This window comes from Pararge aegeria, chromosome 6 (assembly GCF_905163445.1).
Source record: "Pararge aegeria chromosome 6, ilParAegt1.1, whole genome shotgun sequence".
Lineage (NCBI taxonomy): Eukaryota > Metazoa > Arthropoda > Insecta > Lepidoptera > Nymphalidae > Pararge > Pararge aegeria.
This window is the reverse complement of record NC_053185.1, coordinates 20581489-20608540: the sequence shown is the minus strand read 5'-3', so window position 1 is coordinate 20608540 and position 27052 is coordinate 20581489. Positions and strand designations below refer to the sequence as shown.

General features: G+C 38.3%; 1 long non-coding RNA gene across 1 annotated transcript; it reads left to right on the top strand.

Moving 5' to 3' along the window:
• The first annotated feature begins 12883 nt into the window (after positions 1–12883).
• LOC120624723 lies at positions 12884–13641 on the top strand. Its single transcript, XR_005658775.1, has 2 exons — positions 12884–13177; positions 13451–13641. It is a non-coding gene; the product is annotated as an uncharacterized LOC120624723 (long non-coding RNA).
• Positions 13642–27052: the final 13411 nt, after the last annotated feature.

Here is a 27052-nt window from a genome sequence, read left to right as displayed (position 1 = left end):
CAATTCCGTTTAATTTAGAATGTATTTACAAGGTAGCTCCATAAGTAATAGTTTATTTCGGTTGGAGTAGCTTTATTCGTTTATTTTTTTTAATCTCACTTGAAAAATATCTTATCACACGATTGCTCTATTTTTGGGTCAAATTTGTCGCGGTGTTTTTTTGAGATTGCAAAATAAATCATATTAACCCGCCGCACCCATTGGAATAGCGAGTTATGGGCCTCATAAGAAGGCTCAGAGACACTCAGCAAGCGATGTAGAGAGTTATGTTAGGATTGCTCTACGGGACCAAACCGAAGAGATCCTACTACACACGACATAGCTCAACGAGTCGCGAAGTCGCAATGGGTGGGGCTCATAGCTCGTAGAACCCTATGCAGATTAGGGTCGCATGATGTTGGAATGGCGTCCCCGCACCGGTAAACGCAGCATAAGTTGAACGCCAACGAGGTGGACAGACGACATTGATGTCGTCTGTCGCTGGGAGTCGCTGGGAGCCGATGGGATCCCCCATACAAAAGACCTATTTAGATTATTCGACCAGCGTCGAGGTCAATGCTCTTAAATCCTCCTATTGACCTGCACCTGGTACTAGACTGGGGATGGCTCATAATAAAAGACGATACCCTCTATTTACTTTAAACTAACACTCTGCTGTTAATTACAATTAATGGTATTTTAATTTGATATGTGATTTGTGTCTCGTAATTTGAAGAGATGTTAATGAGGGCAATATTAGGTACACTAATAATTAATCGGTTCAAATTCCGTTCTAAGATCCTAAAATGTTGTTGAATGATATTCAGTATGAAAGTAAGTTGTTACGAAGTCTGTTGTAACCCTCCTTCATCCATGCAGGCGGAATTCAAAGGTCTTTGATTAAGCAGAGCGCACTGGCTTCACAGACTCGACCGCGTCTGCCTCGAGACCCGACCGCCTCACGCCTCTCTGCAATGAGCGGGGCTCACCGGCTTAGCGAGACTCATCACGCGAGCTCATGGCTATCGATTGAGATGGGGTCTTTAGGTTGATTTGCTTTCACCAATATTAAACACTTTGATGAATCTTGTCGAACAGTACCTACTTAAGTCATTTAGTTAGATTGTATCTGGGGATTGGCTTACGGGTCTTGGACAATCGATAATGTTGTGGATTCTCGTTATAGTCGGAAGTATGCGGTAGTATTATCTAATAATGTCTCTGAACAAAATATACAACCATCAGACGTTTGATTTTTTGCTCTCATGCACGTGCGCGGCACGCGGTCGGGGCTGGGTCCTGCTGGCTGCACGCGGCACATGTGTCTTCTTTATATTCCAGAAACCGGAGCTCAGATTACGCGCTCCTACCCACCCCACATTCACTACTAAAGACAATTATTATGCTCACCTCGTTACACTCTTGATATGTCTACACATCTGTTGAACATTACCTACTCTACTCTACTCTACATCGGCTCTACATGACTCCGAAGGTTGTAGTCCAATGCAAATTTGTGATTACTTTTCCAATTTTTATGTGTGTTGATGGATTCTCAGCTAAAATATCTACTTCGACATCACACAGCGAATTGGAAAATACTCTACCTGACATCAATAGTTGTTCCTCGCAAACTAGTCATATTCATCAAAACCACTTAACACGTAAACGGTCTCTCGCTCTTGTAAAGAACCAATTTTTTTTAACTTCAATATGATATTTTTATGCGTGTACTTACGTTAGTAATATGTACTTTGTATGTGTTTCTACCACTAGGAGAATCATTGTATACGTAGTTTTCGAAGAAATAAAAAAAAAGGAATACCTAACTACTATAAAAAAAATATTTAGGTAAATCAAAACATATTTATTAAAATCTATTTTAAAAGCTTTTGAGGCGGGGAGAGACAATCGGTGTTTTTAAAGAATTTTAATCGCTTGAAGAATTTATTTATTGACAAGTTTTTAGATTGCCCGTACTCGTGGGTACGTGGCGATACGTTTTAGTAATTTATGCCTCGTCACATGAAATTAAAAAGGGGTTGCTTTACTTGAGAGCGTGGTGACGTAATGAAGATAGACTGTGTCAATAGAAGGGGTCAGTGAGAGCCGATGATGGCAATAGCGAGGCGGTGAGGCGGCGTGTGGCCCCATGCCCCTGGTAGGAATGTAGGGCTAGCCATAAGAGGGTCATCGGACAGGGATCACAGCACGGAGGGAAGGTTTGGTGTTTTAACTGTATTCCCATAGAAATCTTCATAACAAAACAATAGAAAGGCCGTTTAGCACTTTAAGTATATCTATTTACTAGCCGTTTCCAGCCCGCTTCGCTGGGCGAATTGAAAAAGGAAATAAATTACATTTTATGTTTCATTTTTATTTATTTTTTTCATATTTTTATTATTCTCCTTTTTTTTTATTTTTGTATGAACATAAATAGGCCCCGCGGATAGAACTGTAAGCATCGATATTGTTTAGACTTACTCAAATTCCAAATTCCATCGATTTAGCCTGTATCTTTCATCCAGGTGATTTTTCTCACTAATATTCATTGTAACTTTCAATGTGCAATCATTATAACATTTCCGTGCCTTTCTTCCAAAAATTAATAATAATTGACATGAAGAAAAAAATTTGAAATGAGCATTGAAAGTTTAAGTTAAAGTCATTGCAAGTCTCATATGTGAAGTTGAAATCTGTCTAGGTTCAAGTGCGACGAATTTTCTGTTAACTAAAATTTTCTCCGTGACATCAATATTTTATAGAAAATTAATTGTGCATGTTTTTTATGAATTCTATTGGAATAAGTAACTAAATTTCTTTTCCACATCTCATGTGCTTGGAAAATGCATTCATTTTAATCTGTTACATTTCCGCGATCCCGCAATAAAAGAATTCGTCGGTTATGTAGTCTGCAAAAGTAAAATGAATGTAAAATTCTTAGTCCGTTGATTGGATAGCTACATGTAAAGTTAAGTTTTTGAAACCTCTCAATGACTTTTTCTCCGCTGCCAAAAAGACGATTGTTGTAAGGAAATACACGAATATCCCTACATACACGAAGATCCCCACCAAATTTGGAGTCTGTAGAAGTTACAGGTTAGAAATAAAAATTTTAGATTTTAACACCCACCCCCGCAATTCCTGTCGGAAGTAGACTTTATTGAAATCCATTTTGAGATGTTCTTTATGTGAATAATAAAAGATTCCTACCATATTTAGAATTTTTAGAAGCTATATTTCGAAATTGAAATTTTTTATTGTTAACACCCACCGCCGCGAACCTTATTGGAGGTGATTCATTGTAAAATCCGCTCGAAGATCATTTTTATATTACATATAGAATACTCTCACTAAATTTGGAGTCTATAGGAGCTATCGCTTGGAAATTGAAAATTTTCATTGTTAACGCCCCCGCAATCTTCTTTGGGGTGGGATATCGTAAAATTTGTTCATAAATCATTTTTACATCACTTATAGAAAATTCCTACAAAATTTGGAGCTTGTAGGAGCTTTAGCTGGAAAATTAAAAATATTAATTGTTAATACCCACCCCCGCAACCCCCTGTGGGGTGAGCTATCGTAAAATTCGTTCATAGCCTATTTCTACACCTCTTACAGAAGATTCCTACCAAATTTGAAGTCTATAGGAGCTATAGTTTAAAAACGGGAATTGTTCATTGTTAACGCCCCCGCAATCCCCTTTGGGGCATGAATTTCTTAAAATCTATTCATAGCTGACCTCTACATAGCAAAAGTAATATTCCTAACAAGTTTCACGTTTCTAAGTCTTATGGTTCCCGAGATTTCGTGGTGAGTGACTATATAGATGGGAATTCTTCGATTATCATCGAAATTTTTAACTTTTTATCGGGCTTTTTTAAAATACAAAACAAAACATACAAAACTTTCTCCTGACAATTCTGAAGATAAAAAAAAGCCCAATTGGTCCAGCCGTTCTCCACTACCGTGAGTAGATTCTTAGCTGAATGTAAAAAACCATAATCCGTTTAATACACTCTGTTGAAATCCATGAAAACAAAAGAATCAAGAGAAAATGCTTATCTTTTGTTTTTATTAGCGGGATAAATGTTCATAAAAGTAAAACAGCAATAAAAAAATGAAGGAATGTTGGAATTCAAAAATTAGATAGCCATAAACCATCTAGGAAAAATTTCGCATCGAATGGTGGTAGTTTCATGTCGGTACGATCAGTGGTTTAGGCGTGATTGAGCCTCAAACGAAGACCATTTTCATTATATATATATAGATTGACTTATATTCTAATTTTCACACATTATCATTGCAGAATACTTAAACCTAATGCGTTAGTGTAGTCAGTACAATCGGGACCTCTCACAGTGAGGGCCGTCGCCTCCTCACATCACGCTTGGGAACTTAGGCTGGGTAGCCTTACTTTCTTAAGACGTCCGGATTGTGTGTCATGCCTCTCATTACAATACAATAAAAGTCACGAGGGTAAAATCCCTCCGTACTTTCAGCTCTTTGTATCCAACCATACCCAGTGGAAATAATGTCGGGTACATAAGGGGATAGATAGGTATACGCCATATATTCTTAAATATAAGTACCTAATAAATGTATTTGTTTATAGAAAACACTTATTGCCAAACGCCGGCTCCTAGCGCGCAGCGGCCGTACGTAGGTACCACTCTCTACGCGTACGCGCACATGCTGCGAGTTATACGTTTCAGTTTTTCACAACGGCGTACAATCGTTGTTTTAGAACGTTTTCTCGTGTCTTGTTAATAAGATTAGTTTGGTAATACCCCTTGCAGCCCCCCCCCCCACGAAGGGCCCGCCGCAGCCGGAGCAAGGCTGCGCGCTTGACCGCGTTGTGGCCGACAGCGCTTATTGCACCGCGCACATACCAGCGCATTCCGCACGCCCGCTATGCAGCGCGAGCGTGGACGGCCTCACAGCTTATGATCGCCTTCAAAGCCTCACAAAGGCTTTTGTCACTGCATTACTGCCTTTAATTACTGTTATTACAACATCGAGCATAGCTAGGATAACAATGTTAACAAAAAACACATATAGATCCACTCATACCACAACCTTTTACATACCTTAGTTTCGTGAAGGTCTCAACTGGTCTAGACAGGTTATGGAATCGTATTGTACCAACGCAGACTAACCTTTTTGAAGCATTCATAATAAAATAAGTACCTTACCTTCGAAATAAGGTAAAAGCGATAAATACCTCTACATTTGTTCAACCTCCCGAGCGATCGTATTGCAAATAATATAATGGCCTTTGCAAAAGAATTAGTTAGGCCATTCAAAGGGGCAATTCTGTTTTCTAGGCACCATGCCTCGCTGCGGTGGTCTCGAAGAGGTTTTAGATTTTATTTGGCTTTTTATTGGTACATACCTAGATCATTATGGGTTATTTTTGATTTGGAACATTTTGACAGCTCTCTACTAGTTCTTAATACCTAAAATGTACTACATGAATGTATCATCATCATCATATCAACCCACCACCGGCCCACTACAGGGCAGGGTACAGGAAAAAAAAAAAATAATAACTAGGTTTAAACAGTACCACAGTATTGCGATAGAAAGTGGTCCTTCAGTTTTTTTTTATTAAATATATTAAATGTACAGAAATCTTCCAGTTACAGTTTTATTATAAGTATAGATTGGTTGAGGGCCTGATGAAGGTTGTTCTTTGGCTATAAATATTGGGCGCGTTCTTCCAAAATGCGAACTTCTCAAAAAAGCCCACTGTGACTTACACGGTAAATCAATTACAAGAAATAATATAGGTACATCCTTTCAACTATTATTCGTAGTATAAGTATAACAAAGTTGTTCGCCTTTCATAATGTGATAAGTGATATCTTATTAGAGAGTTCACATCAGATAGTAGTCTTTAATGGAGCAAAGTCAGGAAAGCACTTAGTGCGGGGAGGCGTGGTGGGGGGAGGGCTCGGCAGACGGCAATGAGCAGATCCGCAATTGGTTCTGATTCGCTCGATTGGTGCAATTAATCAGCAGCCGCGGCTGCACCGGCTTTGATGTCTCTGCACGTACTCGCAGCTCACGAGAAAATTGCAGCCGATAAATCAGAGCATATTGCTTGCTCTCCTCCTGCACTAAATCAAAGGTGCTTTTGACGGCAAATGCGAGTACTTCGCCTGTTTGAAGTTCCGCTTTTTCCTGTCAAATTGACAGTGATTCACGTGTCTCTGTAAGTTCTCTTGGTCATTGACATATTTCTTAGTTATAAACACACATTCCTATTTTGTAGTATCAAAAAGAAATTAAATAAATATAACTACATAAGCACAAAGTTTAGGGTGACTGTAGTATATGCTCGTGACGTCGTGAGTCACGAGCCGTAGCCGGAGGGCTCAGGAATGGTCGTGTATTCCAAGTTGTATTCTCTTCTGTATATTTACGTAAAGGCTGAAACTGCAGCAGTACCCTGTGCCGGCTGTGGCTCACGGCAGGCCTCGCCCGCGACGCTAGCGGAAATGAATTATTCGCCTTCATATATATTCGAGTCATGTGAGAGATTGCGAGTTAACGTAAATTGCAACATCTCTTAATGTTGAATTTTCGAATCATCATTATACATATCCATTACCGGCCCTCTACACAGCACAGGTTCCCACCCAGAGTGAGATAGGGTTGAGGCACCACACAGTCCACCACGCTGGCCCAGTGCGGAGTGGTGGACTCCATACACCTTTGAGAACATTATGGAGGCAGATCAGGCATGCTTGTTTACTCACGATGTTTTCTTTTACCCTTTTAGCAAGTGATATTTTAATAACTTAAAACGCACATATCTTAGAAAAGTAAGAGGTGCGTTGGAGGATTCGAAATCGGCCCCACGAAAGTGAAGTCGAGCTCCAACCCACTGGGCTATCACCGCTACATTGGAACTGCATATAACACAAAAATCATATTAATTAATGCTTCTATTTAACTTTAATTATCACCATTAGTAAATATATGGTTGTTCCAAATCAATAATGAAATAAACAAAATACCTCGGAATTGATATGACTTCTCCACGGAGCGACTGATTCCCCATACTGTTACCAACTGACTTGGCTCCACGTTGTTTTAAAATTAGTGTCAACCAGAGCAATCATTGGTGTCAGTACATTCATGTATTCAGCATTCGAGAAGATCATTAGACAGTCAAGGTGACTCTGCTACAGTCATATCAACAGGTCACTACTGCTGATTAGAACTGATTCTGTTTACTAAACATCTTGTTTTCTTTACTAACCAAAAACCAACTAACTGCTGCATTTTATAGTTGGTACAAGAAATTTGATATACTAACTACTAACAGATATTACCGGTTGTTCCGAGATTCCTGGGAATGGATGCTAGATTCAGCGTGTATGCCGCCTCAGAATGCTCTAGGTAACGGGGTAGGGACCGGTCGGGGCGACAGTGTTTGCCTTCTGTCTACACTACACGTCTTAAAGTTTTCATTTGAAATGAAACTTCCAAAGTCCGTTCCTTCTAGGGACGCGCTACGATCAATAAATAAACCTAATATAAAGGTGCTTCGTGGTCGTATGTATTATTCATTGTTATAAACATTTTAGACAATTCTTATGTCACAATTCATTAATAATAATCAATATTCAACATCGCCGATGATGCTTCACAGCTTAGCATTGCAAAGTTACGCTTCTCCAGTGCAAAGCTGTAAGTTACGTTGGCACGGAGACCACCTCGACAGCGGATCAGAATTACCGTACTGGGAGCTTAAAACTCGTGTTTGAACGTTATAGGAACTTGCCAGTTAGAAATAATGAGCGGCGATTTCAGATCGAAATTTAAGTCTCACAGATCTTCATGGGATGCTCTGGGCAAATAATAATTTAAAAGTATATGAAAATGTTATATTTTTTACTAAATAAATATATTATTACACACAACGCCATCTAGCCCCAAAGTAAGCGTATAGCTTGTGTTATGGGTACTGAGATAACAGAATCTGTATATTATATAACAGATTGACCCAGAAACTTAAAAAAATGCATGTTCAGCTCACAAATATTTTGACAACACACAAACAGTCATGGAAATAGAAAGCAGGGAAAGCACTGCTCACACGGGGACGCCAATCGGCGGTCAAACTATGAGAACTCCTTTCAAACCAATAATAATATACTGGATGTAAGTGAATCCAGCCTGCGATGTAGAATGATGATGGATGGCGCCGCGCTGCTGATTGATGGTCCGCCGGGAGAGCGGGCCGGGGGCCGGAGGCCGGAGGGACCTTAATTCTTCAGCTGCAGAGATACGTATCTGTTTCCAATGAGACAACCGTTGAGTAAACACATCAGCAGGAAATGATTGATAGGAGCTGTGCAAACAAGTTCAAAGAGCTTTAGATTAATGGTCGGTACGCGCTGATCCCCAGTCAGCGGTCGCGGAAGTCAACGAAATCACATTATTCTGAGTGTTTCTAACAAACAAGTGCATGGTTACGAAACTTAGTTGAGTTGCAAAGTGTCACAGGTAGGGTAGCTAGAATTAGATAAAGAGCGAAGTGCTATTGGTTTTTAAACTGGTTCAAGCCGTGGCCATGGTGAGATTTGAACCACCTCACATAAAATATAGAAATATGTTCTAAGAAAAACATTTGAATTCTTAAGTACACGTATTTTGATGTTGAGCTATTGTATAATATTTCAACGAACAATACTTCTTAGGTAACTTCGTTTAAAATCACAATTATTCTTATTATATTTCGACGATAAATCCAAAAATCGTCGCTAGGTAGCTTTGGTTCTGCTTAAAACCAACAGAATTACATTCCAAAATATCTCCAGCCGAATTAAAATATGCAAATTAGGTAGAAAACTTGTAAATGTAGATATACTATTTACATTATATTATGTAGGTAAATAACGCCGAAAATGGGCAAAATATATTTCAACTCAAAAGTAAATTTTACTCTTTCGAAAAAAGGGTTACAAACATAAACTACAGCAACGAAAGTTTCCAAGTTCTACATTATAAAACATTCAGAAATTCTGCTTATTTTATCAGATTACTTCTATCTTATAGGTATACCTTAAAAAGCAGTAACATATTTCAAATTTTTTTTGCAGGGGTGAGAAATAAACAAAGTATTTACTGGAACGCAAGGCATTGCGCTTGTCCTTGAAGCGGGTTAATTTAGCGTCGAGGAAACCAAGGGTTATGTGTGTCCCTCGGGAAACGAATTTAATTAAGCAGCCGTCACCGGCGTCTGCTCGCTACTGACGCATTATATTATTATAATTTATATTATAATAGTTCGGTACGCAGCTGTACCTCGGCTTCCTCGTGCACTAGCAACCATCGTGATTGAGCGCGAAGGGAGCCACATACAATGGCGAGCTAGAAACTGCGACAGTCGCTCCAGATTGCTTATTATAAATATGATAAGCTTCCAAAAAGAATGAGAGGTTCTTAAATCGATGTGTAGTTTTACTTATGTGAGACTAAGTAACACAATGTGTTAAAGTGTATTATATAAAAAAAATTAAAAGTCCTCGGGAACCGTCAGTGGGTTATTGTCTTTAGGAAAGCAGCTTCCGCCTTTCTCTACGCAAAATTTTGCCAAGATTGGTTTAGCTGTAAAGCTGTTACGGTTACTGGGGTAGCTAAAAATATCCATATTTCGTTAATCATGCCAGACAGACATTAGCATTAATATTACATTATTAGCACCTATATTATGTCCTATGGAATCTTGTTATGGGGTAAAGCAGCTGATATCGAAACTATATTTATATTGCAGAAAAGAGCTGTACGGTCAATATATAAACTTAAATCACGCGAATCCCTCCGTGAGAAGTTTAAAGAAATAGGCTTACTTACTGTAGCTGCACAATATATTTATAACAATATAGTATTTGTAAGACAACATATTAGTCTTTATAAACAAAAAGTGGACATAAACAGTCGACTTACAAGAAATGGTCATAAATTAGTGTCATCTGCATATCGTCTGCGTAAGGTACAGGGATAATTTGTGGGATTGAGTATACGCTTTTATAATATGATTCCTAAGGTGATTTTGGACCTGCCAATGCACAAGTTTAAAGAATTTGTTAAAACACATTTATTACAGCGAGGTTACTATAAAATTGATGAATTTTTTAATGACAAGGTTGCTTGGAAGCATCCGGCTCCACTTTCAGCTCTCACAATATAGAAAAATGAATGTTAAAATGCAAAATGTAAATTGTTGATATTGGAAAAGAGCAACTGCTGAGTTTCTTGCCGGCTTCTTCTCGGTAGAATCTGCCTTCCGAACCGGTGGTAGAATCACTACAAACAGACAGACTTGACGTTTCAAAAGTGCTTATATTAGGCCTACTTGAAATAAATGAATTTTGAATTTGAATTTTGAATTTTTTTGAATTTGAATATAAAACTTGTGTTAATTGTAACCCGTTTGTACAAATTGTCACCAAAGCAAGTTTACACAGCCTCAACGCTCAGCACTGCCCCGATCGGATGGACGGATCGCTAGGTTCGACGATCTCGCCTGATAGCGCAGGCCTTGACGCAAGCTCGCGCTGATTTATTGAGCCGCTGACTCAACCTGCGCCACAGAGCACGGCCTATAGCACGATAATTAATAATACATTACGCACTATAATTATCATGTTCACATTTTTATTTTATTACCGTTAAATAGTAAATAGCCGCGCATGGAAAACGTAGGTAGATGGACCTTTTTCACTTGTTTTCTGGCCAGAGCACAAATATTGAAGTAAGTGATGTATACTTCATATTTTATTGCTGTAGAAGTATTTCTAAAAATAACTAAAAATAGTAGGTACCTACGTGATGTATTCAAATATTACAATTAGTTTTAATATTCCCTATTATCTACAGCAGTGAGTCTTCTGAAACGTCCAGCATGTTTCTTAGCCGTGACTCTACCGCCGATGCGGAAGAGCCGAGAAACAAGCAGGCATGAATCAAGGACTGGCTCTTTTAAAAAAGATTTTTATATATTCTCTATCAATTGGTATTCCGATATAATCGTGTATTACGAGGCTATTTTCTTGGCTTCTTTGTTGTTAAGAAACTTCATCAATAGGTATATTTAACAGAGAGCACTACGTAATAAATGTCTGGTTGAAACTCGAGCATTGGCAGCTTTAAAATTGCTTTCGGGTCGTGTTATGAAAGCGCGCCACGTAGGTTCAACTCTACAAAGGAGTCCTACTTCTCGCAGACGATATATCGATATTACTAATATTGGTTAGTTCGTGTAGTTTATATTGTTATATGAGCTACTAATGTTGCACATACATACATATAGTATTGCAATTTGTATAGAAGATCGATCTTAAAGAAACTGTGCATTTTTAGGGTATAACAGATTATACAACTCTCTGTCCCCGTATTTGTGCTATAAATAACAAAAAACTTTGCAGCAAAAGATTGAAGCCAACCAACAAAAACACGTAAATAAATAAATATACTACGACAATACACACATTACCCATCTGGCCCTAAAGTAAGCGTAGCTTGTGTTATGGGTACTAAGGATAAATGGTGAATCACTAAAAATAGAGACTTCCCCAGTTTTTCTGGGCGTGACCTTGGATAATAAGCTACAGTGGGGTGCCCATATAGATTCACTAGCCGGTAAAATAAGCTCGGCTGCCTACGCAAACAGAAAAATTAGACAGATTACTGACGTTGAAATAGCTAGGCTAGTTTATTTTGCGTACTTTCATAGTGTTATGTCCTATGGAATCTTGTCATGGGGTAAAGCAGCTGATATCGAAACTATATTTATATTGCAGAAAAGAGCTGTACGGTCAATATATAAACTTAAATCACGCGAATCCCTCCGTGAGAAGTTTAAAGAACTTACTTACTCTTAGCTGCACAATATATTTATAACAATATAGTATTTGTAAGACAACATATTAGTCTTTATAAACAAAAAGTGGACATAAACAGTCGACTTACAAGAAATGGTCATAAATTAGTGTGATCTGCATATCGTCTGCGTAAGGTACAGGGATCATTTGTGGGTTTGAGTATACGCTTTTATAATATGATTCCTAAGGTGATTTTGGACCTGCCAATGCACAAGTTTAAAGAATTTGTTAAAACACATTTATTACAGCGAGGTTACTATACAATTGATGATTTTTTTAATGACAAGGTTGCTTGGAAGCATCCGGCTCCACTTTCAGCTCTCACAATATAGAAAAATGAATGTTAAAATGCAAAATGTAAATTGTTGATGTTGGAAAAGAGCAACTGCTGAGTTTCTTGCCGGCTTCTTCTCGGTATAATCTGCCTTCCGAACCGGTGGTAGAATCACTACAAACAGACAGACTTGACGTTTCAAAAGTGCTTATATTAGGCCTACTTGAAATAAATGAATTTTGAATTTTTTGAATTAAGATGACTGATTAATATTTTTATGAATAATATACAAAAATACATATATATATACAAAAATACATAGCATACATATAAACACCCTGAACACTGAAAAACATTCGTGTTCAAATCACAAAAAAATTCTAGTTGTGGAAATCGAAGCAACGGCCTTGGACTCAGAAAGCAGGGTCGCTGCCCACTGCGCCAGTCCGTCAAATTACGATATACCTACCTATTATTGTTATTAGAAAGTCGTTGAGTAATGTATTCAGTACCGAGATATGGGAAGCGTTACATCAGTGGCGACTATCGCATTAGCGTCACGTAGCGGCCGTACGATGCGCTCATGCAGCATGCAGCACATCTTCCCCGTTATCTGTTTTTAAACGGATTGCATTTGCATGCGACGAGTACGTGAGATAGCGCGACTGCGAGGAGCAATAAAGCGATTCTCGCGGGACTCGCGGGAAAGCCGATACGGCTGAGCTAGCGGCAGGGCTGCTCAACAGATGTTTTCGAAAATAAAGTGGCATTATTGTTCTATCTTCGAAGACATCAGGCAACGACCGAGTCCGAGCCGTTGGACGGACCAGGTGAAGAAAGTACTTGATTGTCCACCATAAAGTGCTTATCAATTTATTATCATGTAGCGGAAGAGATAGAGAAACATGGTCAAACTCCTTAGGTTATATCCATTAGAAGCCAAGATTCTCAGAAATAAGAAAGCGACTCGGGAAGAGAACTCAAGAGATGCAAACTATGATGGGGGCATTTTCAGATGTAATAGGTACAGAATACACCTTACATCATTTTATCATTTTTATTCAGATATTATAATTTTTATTCAGATCGGGCAGATACAAAATACACATTTAATGTTATTTGTTGAAGCTTTATCTTAGAGATAGTAAAAATATAATTAATCTGATTTTAGTGCAAAAAATAGGTTTTCGTACTCACAATGTGTACAACAAAGTGAACGGAAAGTTTTTTGTGAATTCTACGTAGATGAGTTCTGTTGTTGTCCATTTTACCTTTCATCTCATTCATCTTATTCTAGGACCCTTCCTGAGCTGGACAGATTGAATGCCGCAGATTACACAAGTCGCTACTACCAACGTGGTGTTGATGTCTCCAATAACCCAAGAGAAATACGATTAAAAGATTTTGTAACATCTATTTAGGTTGATAATTGGCTTATGACTGAACCATTTCTCTTTTTCTCCCTGTTCACATTAAACTGTCACTGAATTAAGTCATTATCAATAACACACATATGTTAATAATGGTAAATGAGTTGTATTACGTTACTTGATTTTTGAAAATTTACGAGGCATTACGAGGCCAAGCAGTGGCCTGATTGTACTGTGTACATTAGTAGCAATATAAATAAAAATACGATTACTCTGAGGTGGCAGCCCTGCAGCATATGCAAGGCAGGCCATTTGTGTCCGCGTCGCACCAATTCGTGTTTATCTCGCAGTAACAAGCGGTTATTATGCTACGAGCTATTCTTTACGAGAGCGTATTATTAAGTGGCAGTCTCCCAAACACGTTCAACCAAATCGCACAAATGATTGTGCGATTTGTTTGAACGTGTTATTTTACTCTTATTCCTTGGTCTAATGCTTAGCATGTTCGACGATGGATAACGAGGTACCCGGATTCTTTGCCAAAGTCAGATTTAATAATATTAAGTGTTCGGATTTTCTGTTATAAATTTTTACCAATCCAGAGCCGAAAATTTACATTGTCAAAACCGCTATCTTAATAAGTACGTTAAGCCATTGTTGCCGACTACTAACCCTAACATGTGATGAGCGTACATGGTTTTTGAGAGTAAGAGCATTTATGAAGGAGGAGGCCAGCGCCCCAAGGTGGGACATTATTAGGCGTAGGATGATGGTGATGCCTACAACAACGTAGTCTTTTAATTAAACGTAGCAATTAATATTTTAAAGTAAATTAAGGTTTTCAAAATATAATTTCTTGCGCGGCGATCGTGAGGCAGCGTTAAAGAACAACGAGACCGGATAACGAGTCTGAGCGTCTCACTTTACCCGCATGCTCGCTTTAATTCTCCTTTCATTAGATTGCCACGCTATTTAAATTGTTTATGAAAACCTATACAAGTATGCCTACCTATATCGTCTATGATTCAAAACAATTGCCTCTTATTAAGATATTCATATAATAAACAATTATATTATGATGATGTTAAAGACAGCGTGAGTTGTAGCGCAAAAACAATTTTACTTGAACACTTAAACATATTCATAAAAATTTTACGTAATTTACAGGATTTTACAAGGAATATAGGCAAGCTATTTTATACAGCGTATGATACTGGCTCTGGATTTTCTGAAGAATAATTAAAACGAAGAGAAAAGAACACTGTCTCAATTACAGTATTTAAATTCGGTGTAATTTTAAAGTTGCTTTTCAGCAGCTTCTAATTGCGGCGACTAAATGCTTAGAACGACTCCACTCCGCTATTTCGAGATAACAATCACCAAAATGTGTTTTCAAAATAAACAGTGAATACTAAAAATTTATAGTTACACATTTAATAATAATATATCGGGAGATACTTCAAGTAACAATAAAGTATACTAAAGTAACTAACCCCACGGAAATATAAATAGTAAAATAAATATTTGTACTTTTTGTATGGAGACTGCCCACGTTATGAGGCTTCCGGGAATATCAGCTCTTGGAGAAGACCTTTTACCGCTGAAGTGTGTATGAACTTTTTCTGATGATACCCAAATGAAAGTTTATTTCTTATTATAAATGCGGCGCGGCCACACCGGCACCGAGCTTAGACGTTTCAACCGACATCGAAAGCTTACGAGTCGTGACGTGAGGTAGGTCGTGTCCTGCGCAGAGAAGCGCCGCCGCCACGCCGCGCAACACGGCTTTCAAAATTTCACACTACATTTTTTGCGGTGTGTAACAATTAAAGTTTTAAAGAATCCTTCGAGGTGATAGTTCAAACATACACACGTCGTTTCGGTGCGTAATCCTCGGTTGCAATCACTGCCTACAACATAAACTTATCAATTTTTATTACAAGTAGTTGACCGCGAAAAATAACTGTTCCACGTTTTCCATAATATCCTTGCCAATTCTGGCTTACCTACTTTAATAAAATATTAAATTAGTTTAGATTAGACAGACAGAAACCTTCCTTGTAGATTCTACCTGACTGTATCATGCTTTGTATTTGTTTTTGTTAGTAAGCGGGTAGTATCGCAAATAATAAAAAAAAAAATGCTAATTACTCATTATTGTCTAATTATTACATAAAATAAACTTTTTCGTGGTTTACTCAGTGACGACTCCCAACAAGTTGCCGACCAGTTGTCTTCTCACACGGACTCAGACGCATATGATTCGCTGCGCTGCTTTAACGGCTACTAACACGTAGTAGTTTTATTACCCGAGGTCAAGGTTTAATGTCCTAGTGTCGCGGTTACTCGTAGCTGGTACTGACAATTTCGTACCAGAAAATTCCCAATAAACATAACCTACCGACGAATTACCTGACCCCTTATGCTGACCACTAGGCCAACAGGCAGTTCCGCCAGTCATATATACCGGGTAGCATCTGGCACAAAAGTTATAACTGAAAAGTTAGGGGGAAAACTAGAACAACCAGAATAGACTTCACTTTCGGGGAGCCGAGTTCGAATCCCAGCACGCACGTATAACTTTTCTAAGTTACTTGCGTTTAAAGTAATTAAAATATCACTTACTTCAACGGTGAAGGAAAACATCGTGAGGAAACCTGCATACTTTAAAGTTCTACATAATGTTCACAAAGGTGTTTGGAGACCACCAATCCGCACTGGGCCAGCGTGGTGGACTACGGTCTTTACCCCTTCTTATTGAGGGAGGAGACCCGTGCTCTGAAGTGGCCTGGTAAGGTGTTGATATGAAGGGAAAAACGATTACTTATTACAGGCGCTTAAACATACCATCGCAATCGTAACAGACCGTTACTTCGTTAGCGCAGTTCCGCGGAGTTATGACTCCTGCGCACTATGCACAGTGGCAAAAACCTGCCGCCACCCGCCATGGACGCTGCACCAACTACTTTCCTATTACATCTCTGTTTTTTTCAGTCCATATTTTCTCCTAGAAGCTGATGGTGGCGACTTTGTCTGTTCAACTTTTGAGTGTATTTTCCAGGTCTCGTTTGGTCACGGTAACGTTTCGTTACCCGCACACATTTCGGGCTACTAAAGGGCTCAAGTTCGTGAAGGCTCAGAACTAGAAGGCCTTAGTCCACGACGCTGGCCAATTGCGGATTGGTAGACTTAGCACATCTTTAAGAACAGCTCAGATATGTAGGTTTCCTCACGATGTTTTTTGCATAAAACGCAGATTACTCCTAAAAGTTAGGTAAAGGTGTCGGAGATCGAATTCGGGCCCCCGTAAGGCAAACTGAAAGTCAACCACTAGGCTATCAATGTCAGTGTGTGGGGTCAATGGCAGTGTACGCACAGACAAGACGTACACATTTTCTCCTTCAAACCGTATCATTTTCCTGATCGGGGCGGCCAGGCCAGCGCGTGATGGTGATGCAACGCTCCCTATTAAGGACGCGGAAACGCAGCGGCGGCGACATTCCGTAGATACCGAAGCCCTTAACCTCGCGTACACATCCAAATGGAAACCAGGAAGACGCCGATGATTGTAACAACCCATTATGGGCGAGCACATTTGTCGTATAAACTCGTTGAGCTATAACATGTTACGTACCACATAAAACTCTATGTAAAGTTTATTGATAAGTTTACATCATCGTGGTCGGAGCATGGTATGTATGATTTTGCCGGTTGATGCAGTGACACACTGACGAAAATGCTGAGATGCAATGCTGTTATGAGCTGCTGTACCTTTTGGAAAATGGGGCGATAAAGCTTGAGGTCAAATCGTGAAATTCAGGATCTCAGGTATCTTCTTGTAGGTAGACTATCTTTAGTTTTTATTTGGTCAAAGTCAAATATTTCTTTATTCAAATAGGCACATAGATGGCACTTTTGATGCGTTATTATATACAAAATGTGTACATAGCAGTGAGTAGTGATGGCGAAAACTACAATCGTAAACTTAAAACTAAAGCTACGAGGGTTCCAATCGCGCCCTGGTCTAAAAAGAGGCCCACAACAAACTTAGCCGGGTGTTCTTTTTGTTATCACCATCTCACATTGTCATTTGAAAATATTTAAGAAGCAACCTGGTTAGAGCGATTGTTTAGACCCAAGCTTTTTTATCGTTTACGTAATCCTTTATACTATAATAGGACTTCTCTATAAGCTTTCGCTTAATACAAACTTTGAACTTCTTTAGTGATATCCCCAAGATATCAACCGGCAATTTATAGTAAAATTGTATACAATTTCCTTTAAATGAATTGCTTATTTTGTGTAGTCTAGTGTACTGCACTGCAAGTTTATTTTTGCTTCTAACGTTCAAATTATTGCAGTCACATTTTCTTTTAAATTTTGATACATTTTTGTGAACATACATTAAATTTTCAAATATGTATTGGATGTAGAGTGTCATTATTTTAACATTTTATAGATCGCACGAACAGCCTTCTTCTGCAGCACGAAAATAGTACCAATATCAGCAGCATTACCACATAGTAAAATTCCATATGCTGTGAAAGTAACCAAAATAGACTAGCCTAGCAGTTTCTATGTCTGTCAGGTGGCGTATCTTTTTTACTGCATAGGCAGCAGAACTAAGCCTGTTCGATAAATTATTTACATGATTATTTACAACGTTATTTCTAGAAATACTGTTGTATCCACCGGATTTAATTCCTCACTATTAAGTAGTATAGTGATTTTTACATGTTTAACATTTGGTAATGTGAATTTTATGCACTTAGTTTTATTTCCATTTAAAACCAAATTATTAGCTTCAAACTATTGTACTACTTTAGCGAGAGAGTTGTTTACATCGTCAAAAGCTAATTCACGTCTCTTAATTTTGAACATAAGTGATATATCATCAACAAACAATACTATCCCGTGATTGTCCTTAACAAGGTAAGTCAGGTCATTGATGTAAATCAGGAATAGAAAAGGTCCTAATAGAGAACCCTGTGGAACACCAATTTTCACAAATGACCCATTAGACCGCTTTCCATTAACGTCTACCATTTGAACCCTATCGCGCAAGTAGTAACTAATCAAGTTGAGAGCTACACCCTGAATTCCATAGTTGTGTAGTTTTCTGACTAACGTTTCATGTACAACACAATCAAATGCCTTAGACAAATCACAGAACACACCAAGTGCATCACATGACTCCTCCCAAGCTTCAAATATATTTTGTATTAGCTCAACACCAGCATCCATAGTTGAGCGACCCCGTGTAAAACCAAATTGTTTAACGTGGAATAAATCATACTTATGAAAATAGGAAAGTAAATGATTTAAAATAAGTTTTTCAAAAATTTTACTGAAAGTGGGCAGTACTGATATTGGTCTGAAGTTAGTGGGGTCAGAAGTACTACCCGATTTAAACAAAGGAACTATTTTATTATGTTTCATTAAGTCAGGAAACACACCACAATCTATACAGTTATTAAATATTAATGCTAAATTGGGTGCAACGATATCAATTAGTGATAAAACGGTTAAAGTTGTTACTCTATTTCTATATAGGTATTTATTTTAAAATCCGTCGGAGTTAGTACAAGGTGCATAATTTATATAGCTGCCATCTTAAAACTATAACTACTGACAAAAAGTCTTATTTATTCTCAGAGGTGTCTAGGAAACATTTCGTCAATAAAAACATCCATTTGTAATGAGCGATTATCACCAGTATTGACGGTGGCCAGGAATTCACACTAATATAATTAAAAGGGCAAAATCCTGAATTTAACATAATTCAGAGCCCGAGATTAAAAAAATGAAACCATCCCGAACACCTCTAAGCTTTAAGCCTCCAGAGTCCAGACCAAATGCTGCTGATAACTTGACGTGATTGTTTAGTTTTGTCTCAACATTACCATTGCTTCTACATTGTGGGTATATATCTTTTATTCTGGGCAGGTCTTCGGATAACCCAATTATCCATCGGATATACGGGAGTCTGGTTGCATGGCTCGGCCACTTCCATTTTGTTTAAATTGGTTGGTATGGTCTGTTAGGGATGGCAGACTACCTATAAACATGTTTTCTGATGTTCATAAAACTTCGTACCGCCGCCCTTTGTCAAAATATTATCATTAATTAGTACGAGTGTGTAAACGCTGTCGTATCAGTAACACAACAATAAGGCAATAAATTAAGAGCAGCTGACGAGGGCGGGGGTCAGCGGCTGTCAGTGCACGCCTGACGCTTGACGCCTGACGCTGGCTCCAGACATGTTTATCTCAATCTCTCAGGAAGATTACGGTATTGCGTCAGAGAAACACGCAAGCTGCATGATCTAAGCTATAAACTATTTAATGTGCGCTAATACCATTTAATAGTTTTGGTTGAGCAGCCCATCGAAATTATAAACATCATTAGTTTAATAAACACATCCGTTATACAAGAGTACCTGAATACCTACTAATATTCGGAACGAATTTACTAATTGGCATCCTGAAAAGGTTTTTGAATATTAAAGGGATCGTAAAATTGGTCAAGTTTTCCTTGTAATCAGTTTTGAATTTTACTTGTGCCAAAATAGCATTCCTTAGAAGGAAGTGCCACGTTTAATGATTAGCAATAAATATCGCGCTTCAAAAGGTTGTATCCTGTTATGAATGTACCTTATTAGTGTGTTTTATATACGAGTTAATATTTGGCACGAAACAAACACTAAATAAAAGTATAGCTACGACCAGAACAAAAACAAATGGATCAAAAACTATTCAGTTCGAGGGAGTACAACTAACAATATACGAGGTAATGATCTACCAAAGAGACTTTTGTAGAAATGTAGTTTTTCAGCTTCCAGAAAAAATTAAAAATAATGTTGAATTGTTGTATTATGTCTTTAAACCTAGTACTAATATCGAGTAGTTGGAATGTTCAACTACGTATCTTGCCTGGGAGGAATTTCCGGTTCTGGGCAGCTATAGGCGGTATTGTGGTTTCGTGTTAAAAAATCCAATCAGTACCTACGTGGCTCGGGGAACACGTGAAGCCTTCGGCGACTGTGGTATACCAAACGATGTACTCATCCAGCTAATGTTTCTCCTTTGGACTTAGTTACGAATTTCTTGCCAACATTAGCGTCGTTGACAGCTTGTGTTTCTGTTTACTAGGCTCGTCTTCCAGTCGGTGTTGTTAAACAAGTGATGTCGCGATACGATGCGCGTATTATGGTCACGTATTCATTGTCTTACCACTGTGGGTATGGCGCTTTAACAATACACCTCACTGACGTGGCAGACACCATTTTTTAATAGGGAAAGCTGCATATACTAAGCTCTTTTAGTATATTGATATGTAATAAAGACCGAAATAATTAATCCTATATTTATGTCACCTTACGGAGCACATAGCGCCGCTCTTGCTCACGTTTAGATTCAGCACGCTTATCTAATCAAGGGTTGGGGGTTGGCAGGCTGTAAACGAGGGTGTAGGATCTAGTGGGTGACCTCTCGCTGCGATACGAGAATTATAACATGTTGGACCGCTTTGTTTGTACGTCTAAGTGACTGTATCTTCTTATTTGTTTGAAGAAATATTATTTGGCTTAGCATTTCTCTATATTCTCAAGTTATAATGGAAGTCCTATGTATGTTCCTAGGAGATCCCGGAGCTTCCCAATATGTACCGAGCGTGGGCATCGAGGGGGTTTTTGTGGGTAAGAATCCCACATAATCCAAGCTTTCCCGCTAGGAAGCAATGTATCTCACCAGGAGAATTTCCCCTCTTGTTAAAAAAAGGTTTTGAATTAGAATAAGAGAAACGTTTAAACTGCTGCGTTGTGTCACGCCCGTGTGAAGCGCCCGCGCTGGGTTTTGGCCACGTAAATAGATGCGCTAACAATGACATAATTATCACCCGCTGCTATCGGCGCATCGAGTGACGCCGAGCGACGTCCACTGCCGCGTTCGCCACCACACATTTGTTTTGGCGAGGGACATAATGTTGATGGCCGATGTATTGTTTTAGTCCTACACACTATCGCCATTGTGGGCGGTTCCGATTAAGTTATCCTAGGCAATTAACGCCCACTTAATTCCAAATTGATATATTATTTAAAGAAATGATTGAATTTAAAAACTGTTTTGAAAAATAGTTTTATTGACAAATAAAGAACACAGAAAAATAACACATAAGTGCTTCCAGTCATCTAAGATAATGCAAACAAAGACATTTTGAATACCCTGTCATGGACGTTATTGAACATACGGTTTTTAGTAACGCCCATATATTAATTTACGTATTATCTTAATAAACATAAATATTTCGACTTAGAGCCGTACAAAACCTAAAAGTATATTATATTGTCTTTTTTAGATAGCACTATAATTATCATTATATGAACAACAAATACTACAATATTCAAATTTTGTAACACGTTCAACACATCACGTACTTTCTTCATATTCATCTTTGACAAAAATATCTCACTTCTAACTTGTGTTATAGGTATAGAACATCAACATCTAAAGGATTTTTAATTAAAATATAGATAATTATGAAATGCTTATTGGGCGCTATTAAACGTAGATGGCTAATGACGTCCCAGACTAGCGCGTCAATTAACGCCCTGAATTGGGTACAACATTAAACATGAATGAGATCAGTAATCTTTCATAGTATCTTCCGACCAAGACTCCCCTCTTCTCTTACGTGTGGAATGAGATGGATTCATTTCACCGATCTGTAAAAAGCAAATCATTATGATACACAGAAATTTACGCCTTGTATAAATGCGCCCACATAAGGATAATAGCGCCCATACAGGCTATTCACGCCCAAACCTCACTTTACGGGGCGTTACTACCCGAATAGTACCTTCTACCTAAAACTCATATTTTCACACATAATTAAAAAAAATCAATCAAATCGTCAATGAAATATGAAAAAAAGGTATCTAAAATAAACGCTAATCACAAAATTAGAAATGTTAATTATAGAAAATATACTAAAACTTACGAATTTGTCAGAGTATTTTTTATAATAACAGCGTGCACTGCCGGCGTCCATGAGGTAAAGTTCGCAACTGAGCATTTGGTGGCGTGAGCCCCGTAGCATTGCGTCTGTGCGTTCCTATTGTTTTATTCTATGTGTGCGTGGCGTGTAACGTAACTCGTGCGGCAGTATCCCCAATTTTTAGCATTCGGGCGTTATTCCACATTGGGCGTTAAATGCCATACCTACCTTACTACTCAATCGATTTATATTTAAGTTACGCGTTGACGCGCGTACTTAACCGAAGTCTTTGTTCTAGCAATTGTATATTTTAACTGATATTAAATAAAAGGATTAAAGATAACTAACCAACGATTCAGAGACGACTACGCAAAACAATGCACACGTCTCTGAGTCAAGTACTATAAAATAAGTATCTATTGGTATCTATCCGGAATTCTAAACCATTGCAGTGACAGTCAGTGATTTGGATCCGGTGGGAAGTTCATCTTCACCTTCAAAGTCATCACTTGGCAGGCAGACATTGCTGGATTGTGAGTGCGGAAGGAAATCCTTACACTTCAAAGTCCTCCGTTTTGGGCCGCTTGTGTCCAACGACTCTCAGCAACTCGTATTATGTAGTCGTTTTGCCGTGTCAAGGTCTACTGACACTGCAGCCTTTTGCAGCCCCGAGACGCCTCTCCATCACCTCGGGACACAACGACTATGGCTTCCCCATGCTACGTGCTACACGCTTCTCTTTATCTTTGTCGGATGTTTTAAACTGAGATAATACGATTATAGCTCTGTCATTTGTCCATATTTATTGTACATGCTTCGGAGCCATCAATTATCACGCACAGATGAAATTGTTGTCTTTGGGCATTAAGAGATTTTTCAAAGATTATTAATGACAGAGGAATACAACTTTTGCTGTGTATTCGCGGCGGAGGTGCTACGATCACTTCGCTGCATCGGAACCTAACACATAACGCTATCTCAGCACGCGAGCGGGTTTCCCTCCGTGTTACGACTATGAGCACGGCAGTAGGTACTCTCTACTAGTGCCAGCAGGTAATGTTGTAGTCACGTGCTTCCTGCACACCAAACCCTCATTCAAAAGCATTACTAGGAAGTTAGGGCATTCGAATGCATAGGAAAAGTTTCCCGTAATAATATTATAAAAAAAAATATATTGTCATTTATAATTTAATTCTGCATTATATCTACATAGCTTCGATTCAGAATCAAAGAAATTTTAGATTTAATAAAGTTCAATTGAATTTGTAATTTGGTACTGGTTTAGATAGTGGTTTGGTACCTCCTTAACTGGAACTTATTAATTCCTTAAACTAAAATAAACTTAAAACGAATAAAATGTGTTGTGTTATTAATAATGAACACCGTTACTTTAGTTCGCATACAATATGATATTACCGAAGATATCTTAAGATATAAGTTTCTGTTCAGCGATCTTTTTTTAATCCAGCTAAAAACGAAGCGAGTTCCGGTTTCAGTAGATGGCTAATAAAGAATCAATTGGAGGCATGAGCCGGGCTCGCCACGGCTAATGTACACAGTAGTAACGGCGGGCGCGGCTCCGCAAACACGTCAGTAGCTACACTTTAACATAACTTGACTTATTTACGCGCCATACAACTGCATACTGCACACACCATTACTGTGTTTTTGTGTACAAGGTTGGTTAAAAGGGGACACGGGGTAGTTATTAGGATCTATACTTTTTTAATAAATACGCAGTGACGAACATATTTGCAGTTGTGTTTACATTGTGGGTCATATAGTAGCAGAGCGCATTGCCTGAGTCAACTGCTTGATAGTATAGAAAACAAATTATATTTGAATTTGTACAAATTATATTTGTCGCCGTAATCTTGAAGTTACGAATTCAAATTGGATTGGATTTCTTATTTATTTATTTCTTTATTGTTACATCATGTTAGTACGGCTGGGCCACTTACACTAACATTTTAATGTGGGGAAATGTAGTGGTACCCTACATTTCCCCACATTAAAATGTTAAGCAACGTGTTATTAATTACCCGAGCATCTGCGAATTTCAACGTCGTTAGAAATTACTTAAGAGTTCGTGAAACGATCTTTTTTTCTAGGAATTACCTGATTCACTTGGCATCCGATTAAGGCAATTCCTAGTTTGAGTTATAACAGGGATAAGTGGTTTATAAGGCTTTGACAGACAGACGGATAGCGTGCAAATTTAGCGAAGTAAACTTCCTAACCGCGCTTTGCTCCGTTCCAGCCTTCATTCAGTCAATAATGTATGAAACACACACGCTTAGCGTGCGTATCATTATCATAACTCAGAGCCAGCGGGATTAGCATACTCGCCTCGAGTCAACGTCCTGCGACACAATAGCGAGCCGCTGTGCTCGGTCCCGCGCGAGTAGAAACTACCGCGGCGTGCTTTGAGACGAATGTGTGACGAGTTGCCGGACCAGGTCGGAACTGGGCGGTATGCCATTATTTATAGCTGGGCCGGTTTATTTAATTAGATTAAGACCACTTCAACGACTGGTTAGTCTCGAGTGAAACTATTTCAAACCCGGTACGGTGTTGCAATTGAGAACAATAAGCTCGGGAGATAGGTTGCGGTCGGTTTGAGTTATATGGCTTGCTATGTTAAGCTCGAACATCATCATCTGCGACTTCGTCCGCATTTGTTTTTTTTTAAGCATAGGTATCCCATATTAACAGTTTATTTGAGAGATGTGTGGCATTCAATTAATTTAGTAGGGTGTAGTTTTTAAACATAACTTTATAATAAGTGTATTTCTAATTATAACTACTTTGTTTAATTGTTTAAACTCGCGATAACTTCTTTAAACTATGAAGGAAAGGAAGAGGAATCCTGCATGCCTGAGAGTTCTCCATAAAATTTCAACGGCGTGTGAAGTCTACCAATCCGCACTTGGCCAGCGAGGAAACTACGGCCTAAGTCCTTTTCATTCTGAGAGGAGACCCGGGCCCTGTACAGGGCTGGTAATAGTTCGATGATGATTTGAACAGATTATTTGATTAGAGGAATAGTGAGTTTCGAACACAATTTGCAAGGGTTGGTCGCATCATGAATACACAAAAAGTATTGTTCTAATTTCTAGTAGGCAGGCAGTAAGTTTTATGAGGCTTTTATTAAGGCGGTATGTAGATTTCGTAGGTATACTTATAGAATTTTGGGATATCGAGCATAAGCGACGTTTTGTTAAGAACTCTCTTCTTTTACCTGGATATTTTACTTGTTGATATGAAACATCTGTTTGCTGGTGCGCAAGGAAGTAAAACCAAGTCGAATGCCGTCATGGGAAATGCAGAACGTTCCCTTATGTTATTGTTATTATAATAAAAGTAAGAAAATATAGATTTTTTTTAAGGTTATTTATTTTCACTGAAAATTTCATTTCTGATAATTTAAGTTTCTCCTTTAGTTTGGTTTTTCACATCTACAATCACAGCCTGGCGGCTGTTATTTTTTTCTTCTTGATTTATAAAGAAAGTAAAATATGACTATCACAAACAAGTAAGTACCAAGTAGTAGGACAAACGATAAAAGTAAAATAAGTAAGTAGGTCTATTTACGTTTGTTATCGCCGGCTCCATTAAATAATGTACTTATTTACATATTAACGACATACCGACTCACTTCCTCGAACATTAAGCGTATCTGAGTTAACATCATTATGAGAGTGAAATGTTATACCTATCTACTAATTGAAGAAAAGGTTCAGCGTAAACTTTCACTGTATTTATAAAACATCTGGTTTCCGCCACTGTTTTCGCGGACTTGCATTTCCAGCTGGACTACTATTTGGATCTAAAAGTATCTTAACTGTTAACCAGGATATACCTACTTTACTTGTGTACCAAATTAACTAATTGGTACATCTGGTGATGTGTGATTAATTGAAGAACGTGATCTTCTCAAACTTTCTCATTTACAATTAGTTGCATAGATACTATGTTTTATTGGAACAACAGCGGTTGCTCGCACTTCTAACAAGCTACATAATTTAGCTACACAAAGTTTCATCTTATTTTTAAGCTCTCACAAGTCAGTAAAAAATATCTCCATTCTCTTGGAGTCAATTGAAAGTGGGGAAGTATTCAAACCTTGTGACATACGACCTTTAAGTTTTTTCGTTATCGCTGAAAAGGTAAAGTAGGTAAAGGAGTAACAGTTATCACAGTGCCACGGCAAACATAAGGGGCTACCTGCCTTTTAGTTATCCGCAACATGAAAACTGTCATTTACTATAGCGATATGAAGCGGTGATAGCCTAGTGGGCTTCGGCTTCACTTTTGGGGGGGTGGGTTCGAACCCCGCTCGCATCTCTGACTTTTCTACGTGCGTCCTAAGAATTAAATATCAATTGCTTTACAGTGAAGGAAAACATCGTGAGCAAACCTGCATGCCTGAAAGTTTTCCACAATGTTCTCAAAGTCGTGTGAAATTTACCAATTATATAGGTATTTATGTTATATATTATTTGTATTTATATGTAATATATTTATATATATAT